This window comes from Vidua chalybeata, chromosome 2 (genome assembly GCF_026979565.1).
Source record: "Vidua chalybeata isolate OUT-0048 chromosome 2, bVidCha1 merged haplotype, whole genome shotgun sequence".
NCBI classification, from domain to species: Eukaryota; Metazoa; Chordata; class Aves; order Passeriformes; family Viduidae; genus Vidua; species Vidua chalybeata.
In genome coordinates, this window is record NC_071531.1 from 98,227,221 (window position 1) to 98,239,897 (window position 12,677).

The 12,677-nt window shown below is 51.2% G+C and overlaps 2 long non-coding RNA genes across 12 annotated transcripts in view; one reads left to right on the plus strand and one right to left on the minus strand.

Moving 5' to 3' along the window:
- The window catches only part of LOC128783539 (uncharacterized), an 85,529-nt gene that overhangs the window by 24,110 nt on the left and 48,742 nt on the right, over positions 1 to 12,677 (minus strand). For 8 of the 9 annotated variants that reach the window (XR_008429202.1, XR_008429201.1, XR_008429194.1 and 5 more), the window contains one exon: positions 1,889 to 1,929. This is a non-coding gene — a long non-coding RNA (uncharacterized LOC128783539). Of the gene's footprint in view, positions 1 to 1,888; positions 1,930 to 4,315; positions 4,558 to 12,677 lie in introns of those variants that run through there. The other variant, XR_008429198.1, reaches the window with a different exon arrangement.
- LOC128783540 (uncharacterized) overlaps positions 11,195 to 12,677 on the plus strand; it is a 78,734-nt gene continuing 77,251 nt past the window's right edge. For 2 of the 3 annotated variants that reach the window (XR_008429205.1, XR_008429206.1), the window contains exon 1: positions 11,196 to 11,677. This is a non-coding gene — a long non-coding RNA (uncharacterized LOC128783540). Of the gene's footprint in view, positions 11,678 to 12,677 lie in introns of all 3 variants that reach the window. The other variant, XR_008429204.1, reaches the window with a different exon arrangement.

Here is a 12,677-nt window from a genome sequence, read left to right on the forward strand (position 1 = left end):
TTACTTGTTATAAATTCAGTAAGTTCGCTACTGCTCAGAGTTCACTGCACTAAAGCTAAGGCAGTTAGACAGCCTGCTTTTATAATGCTTTCAGTGAATAAATTTGCACAGCTGCTACCTACAGCCTACATTATTGCTCAGCACCACTTTGTTAATTTGGAATCCAGATCTGGTGACTGATTTAGGAAAACAGTTCAGCTAATCCCTAGTGAATAGAAATCCTCAGCCTAAGATTGTACGGCTCACCAGATTCCCACACGTGCAAAAGCAGCAGCTGCCTTGCAAAGGGAAGTTAAAATATCAAGCACAAACTTTAGGGGGTTTTCATATGACATGCTTATTTTCCTTCCTCAGAGACCTAGGGTTCCAAAAGGAAGGAGTAGAGACAATCACAAACTTTCCCAGTAGATGACTTTCATAGTAAGGTGGAAAGTGCATGTATGCGTTCCAGAGAGCTCTGAGAGGGCAGTGATCCTGGCAGGACAACATTCAGGGCTAGTGTTAAATAAATTCTGCTAATTAGCCTATTCTTGTTTCTTCAATCAGCCAATGCAACTAGTGTGCATAGCCATGTGATATTAATAACCCATATATTTTAAACTATCTTCATGTAATTGCCTTCTGCATGATAAAACATATTCAGGTAGAGTACCGTGAATTACAGTTCCTTGGTGAGAGTTTCTGGGCTAGAATTCATTGTTATGGGAAGGTTCCTGTGCATCCTTCATGCCTGATAGGAATCCCTTGACTGACCCAAAATCTGTTGAGTTTTGGGAGACAGCATAAGACCCATTACTTCACTCAAACTTGGCATGAGGTAGGCAAGCAGCTAGGATGTGGAGATAGGCCAATCAGTCAGGCATATGTTATGTACCATACCTGTTCCTGCAGTAGCCATCCAAATTTAGAAATAAATGGAAAAATATAATAAAACCAACTATTTTAATTACAAAAAATGGAAATTCATTTCTTCCGTGAAATTATTGTTATAAAGACATAATAACTGCTCTCAGATAAGTCCTTCTGAGTGGCACTGCATTAGTGAACGGTTCTGCTGCAGCTGGAACTAGCTTCTATTAAGCACAAAATTTCCACCTACCCATATTCAGGAGAATGTCCCCCAAATATGATTCTCTCTATTCTCATATTTATAATACAAGCTTTGAGAACATTATGTAAGTTGTCTAGCTATATATTGATTTATATATGCCCCTGGATATCTCAAACACATGCCTCCCGTTTCTCATTCTTGCTGTGCTCTTGCACTGATTTTTTTTCACTTTCCTCCCATACTTTCTTCCACTGTTTCTGAGATTTTTTTTCCTTCCAAATTAAGATGTATGGAATTAACCTTAGAAGCTCATTTTCAACAGACTTATGCTTTTCTCCTGTTCTCAAGAGCAAAGAGCTGCAGTGCAGCGCAGTGCAGGCCACTAGAGCAGAAGAGCTGAAGTCTGTTCATTAGAAGTAGGATATTCTTGTCCAGGGTTATTTTCTGGCAAGTGTACATTTACAGGCGCAATGAGAGATCTCTGATGTAATGCCTAAGAAAAAAATGAGGCTCAGAATCTAAAGGTATTCAGATACCTACCTCCTACTGCCCAGCAAAAAATATTTAAAGAGGAGTCAGATGCCCAAGGACCCCAGATGACCTTTGGGGATCCAGGCCTACGGTCCCATCTGAGCTACCCAAGCACCAAACAATTCAAGATGTTCTCAGGTGAATAAGAGTCTCATGTGGAAAACTTAACTAAAGTTTCTGACATAAATATACTTCTGGGAAGTGAACTAGGTGTTGCTGGTCTGTTTTCTGAGATCTGTATTACAGATAGCCAATGTGTACCAGAAATGGTTGTGTGTAAACCATGTGTTGATTGTGTTAACTTACAGTTTTTGTAGTGTCACACATTGCTGAGCCACTCACTTGACCTGTAAAAAAAAAAAAAGAGAAACAAAAAAAAGCCAAGCCATATTTACTAAAATTATGTAACTAGCTTTTGATTAGCAAATCCTTTCTGAATATCATTTTAGATTTACAAGAATTCCTTTTCATATAACATCTTAAAAATTTTACCTTTAGCCAGATACTGACAGATCAGGGATCTGACATCTAAGGTAGGATATACGCTTTCCAAATCAAGTGCTTCAATTTGCTGTGCAATACATGAGAAAATCTAGACTTTCAGAAGAGTGATAAATATACAGTTGTACATTAAACCATGAAGAGTCAGGTAATACAACAGGCCAGACATGTGAAGCTGCTGAAATCTCATTTCTCTCTGGAGTTTGCATACCTTGAAGTAACAATTCAAAACTAGTTTGAATTCTAGACCAGCACTTAGCATCGTCTTGAAGCACTGAGCATTGCTAGTATGGGTGAGCACTTCAGCAGGAGCAGTACTATTACATTTGCACATTGCAAATCTCCAAAGCCACAAGCACATGCATTTCATCACGCAAATACTTTCATTTCTATCTAAGCAGATATACATTAGAGATACTGAAGGTTTCTCCATACATTAGCCACTTGATACACTAATCATTTGGTTACTTTTCATTCAGTTCACTCTAGAACACTTATTAATTTATGACTGAGAAGTAATATTAATTAATCTATTAAAAGGAGGAAATATACATTCAGATGTATGCAGGGAAACATTTTTTCTCTGTTCACTCTTAATTTACATCTTGATGAGTCAAATCCCCACTGTTACACTGCCAAGTCAAACAACATTTCATCGTCGATTAAAATCGTCCCACGGGATTGTAGAACGCAAACCTCTTTAATGAATTTGGTCCGCTAAATTATTATGGCCAGGAAAAAAACTGTATTTTGCATCTCTAAGCAAAAGTAATGAAGAAGACATCTTTTCAGAGCCACTAGCTTTTGAGAGGGCGAATGCTTTGCTGTTTCAATAGAGGAGTATCGGCGAGACGGCTGCACCGCCCTGGAGGGGGAATGGCCGGCGCTGCCGCCCCGAGCGACCCGCATGGGCGGCCCGGCGGCGGGGTCGGGGCGGCGCGGGCGGCGGCCAAGGGTCTCCAAGGTGGGAGGCAAAAGAAAAATGGAAGAAGCGGGGAAACCACAAGGTGTATTGGTGCAGCTGTACAGAAGCCAGAAGGGATTGATATTATCAACAGCCTTTTCGAGCTTTGGGCTAACCATGTATTTTTACAGGGAGGAGATGCGGGATACGGACACTTTTTGAACGCCGCATCTCGGCAGCCCCGTGTTACCGGAGAGCCCGGGGGGAGGCGGCGGCCAGCTGTAGCGAGCCCTGGGCGAGCTGGGCGGAGAGCCCAGGGTCGGCTTTGCAGGCCAGCCCTTCCCCGCACGGACCCTTCGCCGCGGCCGCAGAGAGGCCGGGCCGGGCCGGGCCGAGCCGCGAGTGTCCGGGGCGGTCTCCGCTGCGAGCGGCAGAAACCGAGGCCGAGGCTCAGCCCCTCCACGGCCCGGCCCCGGGTGACGGCGGTGCCACAGGCAGCTCCCTCCGCCCCGCATGTCCTGCCCGGCTCGGCCTCCGCCCGACCCGGCGCTTCCCGGCGCTGCCCTCTGGCAGCACGGACTGCTCCGGCTGTCCCGGCACCGTCCCAAGAGGTACCGGCACTGTCCTAATTGTTCCAGCACTATTCCAGCCCTGGCCCAGTCTGTGCCAAGACTATCCCAAGGTAGTTCCAGACTGCACCAGCACTGTCTCAGATGTTCCAGCACTGTCTCGAACGGTGCCAGAGCAGTTCCAGTCTGACCCAGCTTTGTCCCAGCACCGTTCCAGGATGTCCCAGCATTATCACAATTGTTCTAATGCTGTACCCGACTGTCCTAGCATCGCCCCAACTGTCCTAGCACTGCCTGACCATAGTCACAGACTGTCCCAGCGCTGTGCCAGACTTTCCCAGTGAATTGTCGTGAACTGTCCCAACATAGTGCCACAACTGTGCGGGCACAGCCACAGCTCCTCCGCGGGTACCCATCCCACCTGTCCCCCCGGGTGCCCTAGGGCGAAGCTCGTCCCCCGTGTACCGGCCAGGAGGTACGAAACGGAGGGACTTAGCGAGTGCAGCCCCCGGTGACAGTTCCAGGGCCAAGGCAAGAAGAGCTAATCGTGCCCCGGGATAGCACATGGCCACTGTTAGAGAGACAAGCACGGGAAAAGGAGCCGGGGGCTCTGCGGATGGGACCCACACGCTGCTTTGCTGTGGTGTTTGCAGTTACTGTGCTCAGGGAAAAGTCAGCAACGTTTCCGCTCCCCAGGAAAGTCCAAGCACGGACAAACCTGCAACTCAGGGTGTCAAGTTTGCAGAAAATGGCCGAAGATACTTTTTTTAAAATTTATTTATTTTTTCTTTCCGGAAATAAAAACAGTAAGCTGAACGCGGGAGATAAACGACTGTCTGGTGGTAAATATTGACCAGCAGTAGCAGCAGCAGCTGGAGCCGGATCACCAGCACTGCCAGCGTGTTAACGGCAGCGTTCAGAGGAGAGCAGGAGAGAGGGGAGATCTCCGGGCTGCCGCAGCTGCCTGCACGCCCACTGCCTTCACTGACTGGTTCGAGTGTCTGCGAGAAAAGATAAGAGGCTGGTGCAGAGAAACAACAACAATAAAAACAAAAAAATATTTAAGGAGGAAAAAAAAACCAACAAAACATGAATCATTTGGAAGTAGCTGCAGAACCACTGTCCCCGGCCGGGGCGCGCAGGGCAGGTGGCAGCGGGTGGCGGTGGCGGTGGCGGTGCAGCGATCCCTCTGTCCTGCACAGGCCAGCCCAAGGGGCCAAGGGAGGAGCGAGGAAAATGAACCCCGACCGCAGGGAGACCCCGCTGCCCCGCTGGGAAACCTGCGGGAAATGGACAAGGTGCCCCGTAGCATGGATGGCAGGACAGGCAGTGATAAAGGACTCCCCCACTCTCCAGAGGTTATGGAAAAGGAAAGTCTAAAACTCCCCAAGCACACATGTTTCAGTTTCAGCGGAGCGGTATGGAAATTACTGTAATTCAGTACCAGGTCCCGAAGGCTTTTCGGAGAGTCAGAAGTTACGTTTAGAAACGGTGTCATTGTCGTTTCTGTCTTTACATGTTTCCAATGCACCGGAAAGTTTCCATTCGAGCAATTTGAACATTTTACAGTAGCCACTCTTTTCCCCGGAAGCCAAAACCTGTCTGGGAAGCAGATCTAAAGCAGGCTGGCAGCTGCTCTTCGCCTCGCTTCCCCTGACCAAGAGGTGATGGTAAGGATGGCTGCACTGCCAGGACACTCTGGCTCCTGGCTTCACCACCGCTTCACTGGGACCTGCCCTGGGATCCTCAGCAGCTCGGCATCTGCCCCGAACGACTAAATAACTCAAAAGCAGCAGCTAAGCAGCTAACTCAACTCCAAAAGGTCACACTGGGGGGGGAGGGGGGGGGCGCGGATCCCTAAACAGTTGTTGCTGCTTTTTTGATTTTTTTTTTTTAATAGGGGCATTCCAGCTTTTCCCGACTCTGAGCTTCTTTGCTTAATTGCGTCGTTTGACTTTCTGCTAACAAGACGTGATCCTTCGCTTTTTTTCTACATGTTAAATAACTCCTGATGTGCCAGGAGAAATAAAAGTACCACCAGACACCCAAGGTGCCGAGTATTTTAGCATTTGGTATTTTTACGACGAGATTTTAAATCACATAATCCTGAATTTACACCCAAGTCTGTGCACAGTTTGACAAGAGACGAAACCCCGCCTCAATGTCACTGTGGCAGGAGAGGGACAGGGGACACACAAAAATATGAGCTTGGGGACAACTCTGCGGAAAAGTGTGTTCGAAAACGGGACGCTGAGAAAGCTGACATCGAGGGGATGAGCAGGATGTTGAGCCTGGCACGAAAGCGAGCCTTTACACAGATATTTTGTTATCATCAGAGAAATCTTTGGGCTGGGGAACGAAAAGGAGCGAGAAACTTAACGCTTGCGGTAGGGACAAGTGATGTCCCCATGCCCATGGTCCCGGTGCCCGGCAGCCCCTCTCCGGCCAGAGGTGGCTAGGCTGCCATGGGGGACATTTATGAAATAATACCCCCTGCTCCTGACCACAGTTCTGAAATCACTGAAGTCTTAAAAAATAAATTAATTCATTAAAATGAAAATAAAAGGAAAAAAAAGAAAAAAAAAAAAAACGGAAAAGGCAAGTGCTCCCAAGGCACTGGTCATCCAGGTTACTGCATTTCTTTTGCTAAGCGCTGTCATTTTTTGCGGTATATATCGTCCCAATCGTGACGAGAACGTGTTAAAGACCCCACTAATTTACAAGGAACAAAGACACTTTCCAGCTACACTAGGAAAGAAAAAGAAGAACGGAGAGAAAAAAAAAAAAAAAAAAAAAAAAAAAAAAAAAAAAAAACAGCAAAAAACAACCCACACCAAACCTCGACTCAATTGAAAACAACGATTTTGTTCTTGGACGGCTACCAGGTTTTTGCTCTTACCGTCCCGGGACTTTGATTTAACCTCAGTAACATCCTGAAAGGCTACAGTCACTTTGCATACATTGCATCGTACCTTTTCGGTCCCGCAATAGAGAGCAGTACCGAGCTGACGGCGGGCTCTCCAGAAAGGTACTTTTTTCGGTAAAAGAAACGTGATGAGCCGCACGGGGTTAAGTTAGACCTCTCAGAGATTCAGTTTGTATGAACAAAAATCGCCTAGTCTTTAACAACCTGGTCACACACGCTGGACATGACAACGGTGTCTGAAAAATTATTACGAAATTACGTGGGTCTAGACCTACTCTCCCCCCCCCCCCCCCAAAAAAAAAAAATCAGACCAAAGAAAATTGTAAAGTGCCCCAAAAATCTCGGCAGAAATGACCGGTGTTAACTGCGGCTTACTGATCCTTCAGCTTCGCTTCGACACGCAGATCACGTCCATTCTCTCCACAGGTTTCCCAAAATCTCGCCTTTCCAGCCCATTCTGGGGGCTTAATCGTACGGAGAGCGATTTAGGGGAGTGGAGGGGGCTCCGCCGCCCGCCCTCCTCCCGCTGTGGGGCTGCCCAAGCCCTCTGGAGGCGTTTGAGCGGGGGACAAGGGGAGGTCACGGGGTCCTGGGGCTGCCTCGCAGAGCCGGGGATGTGCAGTCCGGGAGAAACCTCGGTGCTCCCGCAGCATTCCCAAGAAAACCGCCGAGGAGGAAAGCGGGATGCCGGAGTCGCTCCTGCTTCGCTGGAAGTGCAGAAGCACTGTGTCAGCCCCGGTACAGCTGAAGCCCCCCCTTCTCACTCCCTCTTCCCTCACTTCTCTCTCCTCCCCAGCTATATCTGGGGCTTTTATTGTTGAGCTTGCATTTTTTGATTTTTCGGTTGGGGTTTTTCTTTCATTTTTTCCTCCCTTAAGTGCAAATATCTTCTCTCCTTTGCCTTTGACATTTGGGGCTTATGAGCAAGAAGAGCTCTCTCTTTCCATGACACCGCGGGGGAATTTTAGGGGTTCTTTAAAAAAATAAAATTCAGGCAGGCGAAGGCGTTGACTTTTTTTGGTGGTGGTTGGCAGCACCCGCCGAAAGCAGAGCCGGAGGTGGCTGAGCGACAGTGGCTCATCCCCACGGTGAGGCAGCAGGGACGTACCCCCGTGTCCAGCTGCAAACTGGGAATCTGCTGGGAAACGGGGCTTGGGGACGTGCCACCACCACACCGAGAAACAACTCTTTCCCGACACCCAAAGCCGTAGGAGGCATTTTCTTGCCCCCCTCCCTGCTTAGGGGTACGGGGAGCTGCTTTCAGCCGCTGCCTCCGAATTTCACTGGTTTCTTAAGAGGAGACGCTGAACTATCACTGTTAGAAACTCACAGCTGCTCCAAGTTGTTACTAAAGAGCATCGAATCAAGTCTCTATCATTGCTGCGAGATTTTCTTTTTAAAAATAAATAAAGGAAAGGAAATTAGATTTTCTGTCCTATTTATTAAATGCAGTAATTTGCCGTACTCGACCAATAAAAACCTAAAAGTTTATAAAAATATATCAGTAATAATGACAATAATACCAAAAGCAGCGCTCGAAGCGGTGGGCAAACCCGGTAAACGCCTGACCGGAAAACCAAGGCGTTTGGAGCTAAGTTTCGTCTTTTCAGTTCTCCTGCTGGTGGCAACGACGTGTCGATATAGAAAAAGTGAGAATTGAGGGGGAACTGCGGGGGGCAAGGGAGAGGCGGCAAGAGCTGCTTTCCAAAGGCGGAGTTCTCTGAGGTCATTTCATCTCAAGTCTTTCGTCATTTTGAATATCAAAGAAAGCTGACTGGATGATTTTCCCCGTCCCTCGCCTGGCCGGGGTGATGCGGTACCTTCGCGCACAGGTAACTTTAAACAAGATGTTAAAACATTCAGGGTTCTTCCCCTGACCCTGACCGTGCGTTTATCAAACGCTCGGCGCAACTGTCCGAGCTCGCTGCAAACTGGATTCAGCTATGAATCTTGAAAGTGTGGACGTTTGGCGTTTAATCGTTGCTACTTTTACTTTACATTACAGAAGAAACATGGGAAGTTGTTTGGTAAGTTTTTGATTGGAACTTCAGAGTTTCCTTCTCTTATCGTAACATGTGCAACATGTAGTAACTTTTCCCTATAAGGCATCTATTTCCCGGTGGAGAAAACAATGACTATCCCTTCGGGATATAAAGTACAGCTCTTAAAAACTTGGGGAAAAGACTTTGTCCTCCGCTTAAGCTCTTTCCCCCTCAAAAACCAGCCGGTAAAGCAGCGCTGAGGCAGGCAAGCTGCTCTGTCCGCAAACCTGGGAGGAGGGAAAAAAAAAAAAAAAGGCAGCGGAGGCATTCCTTAGAGCAGAAGTGAAACCGTCTCGATCCAGGCGAGTTTGTTTGTAAACCCGGGAAGCAGCGAGCCCGGGCGGCGGCGGGGGGGCGGCTCCGCCCAAGGGGTGCGGGGTGCGCGGTGGCGGCGGGACCCGCCGGGGCTGGGGCTGCAGCTGCTGACTCAGAACAGCAATGTAGGTCATAACGAGTTTCCTTAAGTTACCTAAGTTCCAACAATTCAGCTTTTCTTTAGAGACTTCTAAAGTGCTGTTGCAACATTTCTGAACGCCGTGGCTTCTGCTGAAGCTCAGCCGCCGGCTCCGAGCCACCGGGCTGCGGCGGGGCAGCGCCCGGGGCGGGCATACCCACTTCGGTACTTATCCTTTTACATCTTGCTTTTATCATCCCATTTCTACCACAACGCTACTTTTCTTTCTTTACTCTTTTTTCTCAGAATGTTAAAAAAAAAAGTGCCAACGCGTCGCACTCCTTTTTCAGAACAGAAGCGAGAGAATTGCCTACCTACTCTCTGCTCACTTCAGCTCTTTCCAATAAGGTTTATTCACGGTTCACAGTTTGGATCTAGCCTGTATTTCCACTATTTACTACTTTCCACTACTAGTCAATTTTTACACCCTCAGTTAAAAGGCTGTTAAAAGAGCCCACTTGTGCCAGGGGTTTTGCACGCAAAAAAAAAAAAAAAAAAAAAAAAAAAAAAAAAAAAAAAAAATCCGACATTCAACACCATCCGTCTTCGAACTACGTAATTTTCGTTGATTTTTTTTCTTTCCCCTTTCCCTTTTTTTTTTTTTTTTTTCCTGCAACCTCAGCAGAAGAAGCAAAGAGTAGCCACGGAAGATGAGCAAGCACCGTGTTCTGTCGCAAGAGCAGCGATGTGGGACGGAGATCTGGCGGCGAAGTAGTAAAGCCCGGCATTCAGGGGACACTTCAAGAAAGGCACCACACTAACGGAATTTATTTTATTCGCTCGAAGCTTTCTTCAGGCATTACCTGCGCTCCCCGTTCCGCAGGGAGCTCCGCCACTAGCAGGGACCGTGCGTGGGTTGGGCGGAGCAGGAGAGGGAGACTTCCGAGAGAAGAGCACTCTCCCCCAGAAAATCATCATCGCGAAGGCATCTGTTGTCCGAAGCCTAAGAGAACTCATCCGCCCATAGAACTCACGAAAACAAGGAGCGGGAGAAAAACCTCTAAACGTCACCCGGTTCGACGGCTGTGTTTCTGCAGGGCAAAAATCGCCCGCGGGTCCATCAGGGGTATTTTTAGGGCGCTCACACAGCCGATGTCACGGTCACGCACGTCTTCAGCCTTCCTCCTTCCCTCTAGCTCCTCTCTAACCCCGCAGTGACAACCCACCGGCCTGTGTGATAGCAAGAAAGGATTTTCCCATCTAAACATAGAAAGATTTGCTCAACCGAGCAGGAGCCCCGTGGATGTTTCCCCGAGCCTGTTACAAGTAACAGCACCAGCAGCTCTACGGAGCCCCGAGGCTGGAGCCGGGGGCTCTCGGCAGGCTCAGACAAGCCCGGTCCCGGCCTCCGCCCGCCCGGGGCACAAAGGCTCTGCCTCCCGGGGCAGGAGGGACGAGACCCCGCTCTCAAAAAAAAAAACCCAAAAAACCCCCCACCAAACCAACAAACAGACAAACAAACAAACCAGCAACAACAACAACAAAAACTACCCCAAAAACAAGTTGAAAGGAAACAAACAAAACAACAAAAAGGAGCACACTTGTTTTGGTTCTTTTCCAGGCTTGCTACCCTGCGCCGTCCCCGCCGGCAGAAAGTTCCCCCCCGTCCCGCGGCACCCGAGGGCGGTGGCCGGGGTGACCGTGGGCGTTCAGGACCCGGAGGGAAACGAGCCCTGGGCTAAGCTCGGCACCCCTTTGGGAACACGTCCCCCCAGCCTTGGCGGCGGTGGAAGGCCCTCCTCTGGTGTTTGCAGTTTTCTTTGTTTACATTCAGTTTAGAAACATTGGCCTTCGTCCAGAAAGACGACGGTTCCCCTTCTCTCTCCCCCCCATTCTGTGCCCCCTCCCCCCGCTTCTTCTTCGGTGGCGGAGAAAATACTTAAGTTTCACGACCCCCAGGTTTTAAAATGTTTTCCCCTCGGCTCCCCTGATTCACCCTTCGGCGCTACCTCGAAAAGAAAACGGAGCCGGGTGGTGCGTGCACCTGCCCTCGGAGCTCCCAGCCGAGGGGGTCGCAACAGGTTCTACCGGGAGACGGAGGGTACCGGCGAGCCGATCAGCGCCCAACCGAGCGGCGGGTCCCCCCCTCCCCGTGGCCCCGCCGCTCGGCTCGGCGCGCCTCGCCTCGCCGCCCGCGGGGCGGTGCTGTGCGGCGGCAGCCGGGCGGGGAAGCGGCGCGGTTCTCCCCGCCGCCGCCGCCGCGGCTGCACCGCCCGGTTCTCCCCGTGGTCGCGGCGGCGGCGGCGGTGGCGGCGGGTGGGGGAGAGCGCTGAAGTCGCTTGTACTCGCCGGGCTTTCACGTCCCCCCCCCGCCCCGCCCCTCCACCCCGATATCTTCCCCCACCACCCCTCGGCGAGGAGTAAGTGCCACCGCTCCGCCTTCTCCTTTTCGCAATGTTGACGCAATCTATAAATAGTGGAACAAAAGGACCAACTTCCTCGCAGCTTTGCTGAAACTGCACAAAAAAGGCAACCGGGGGGGGAACACACACGCGGTTATTTTTTGATTTTATTTTTCTCCGGTTAAAAGGCGAATCCTCCTCCTCTCTTCCTCCCTCTCTCTCCTTCCCCCCACCTCCCTACTGGAAGATCTTTTTTTATTTTCCCTTGCTGCCTCCTATGCTGGCAACGTCCTGCGAGTGGCTATTTTGCTTTTGCACCGAGAGAAGAAGCTTCCCCCCTCGCCCTCTCTTCTGACAGTAAGTGCCATTTAGCTACTGCCTCTTCGGGGACTGGGGGGGCCGCCTGCTCGCCTACCTGCCTGCTGCCCCAGAGAGCGGGCAGCAGGGACCGGGAGCTCTGGGGAAGCGGGGGGAGCTTTGGAGGCAGGGAGGGGACAGCGCCACGGAGCGAGCGGGGATGCGCGCAGAGGGGACGGGGAGTCGGGGACCCCTGGATTTAGCCGGGGGGACCGACGGGTGAAATAAGGTGATCGGGAGAGGGGACGGCGGCTGCCGCCCGCCGAACAAAAGCTGACGCTGATATTAAACGGGCTTTTGTTAGGGGGAAGTGAGTGTGCGTGCGTGCGTGTATGTGTGCGGGGGGGACACCCCGCCCGCAGCAAGTTGCCGTGCGGCGGAGGGCACCTCAGACTTGTTTACCGCTCGGCGCGGCGCTCACTGGCGTGTTTACCCTGCACACACGGCGCGGGGCTCCCCTCCTCCCCCAGCCCCATCCCTCTTCCGTGCCCCGGGGAGGGGAGGGATGAGCGGAGCGGGGTTTAAAGCGCCGTTGGGGGGGTGCGCCGTCAGGAGATGCTGATACGATCACGCGTAAAACAACCACCCCCCTCCGGTTTGCAAGTCGGATCGGTGCAAGCGCAGGCAGTCACCGGCCGGAGGGAGAATTACATCATCCCCTGCTCCAGTGATGCTACCTTTCGTGCCGCTACCATGCGCGCAGGGAAACAACCGGGGGCGCGCTTGACGCCCCCCCGGCCGGCTCGGTGCCACCCTGGGGGCGGCGGGGGGGAGCTGGGGGGCGGGGAGGTGCGCCCCCGCGTCACTCACACACACACACACGCCCGCCCGAGTGTTTACAGCGCTCACACAGGCGTATTGTGACGTCGCCTGAGTGACAGCCCGCCGCGCCAACGGGGGGGGGCGCGGCCCCCGACGCCGCGGCAGAGCACGGGCGCCCCGCCCGCCGCGGCCCCCCCGCGCCCCGCGGGACCGGCGCCGTGAGCGGCTCCGCGGGGCG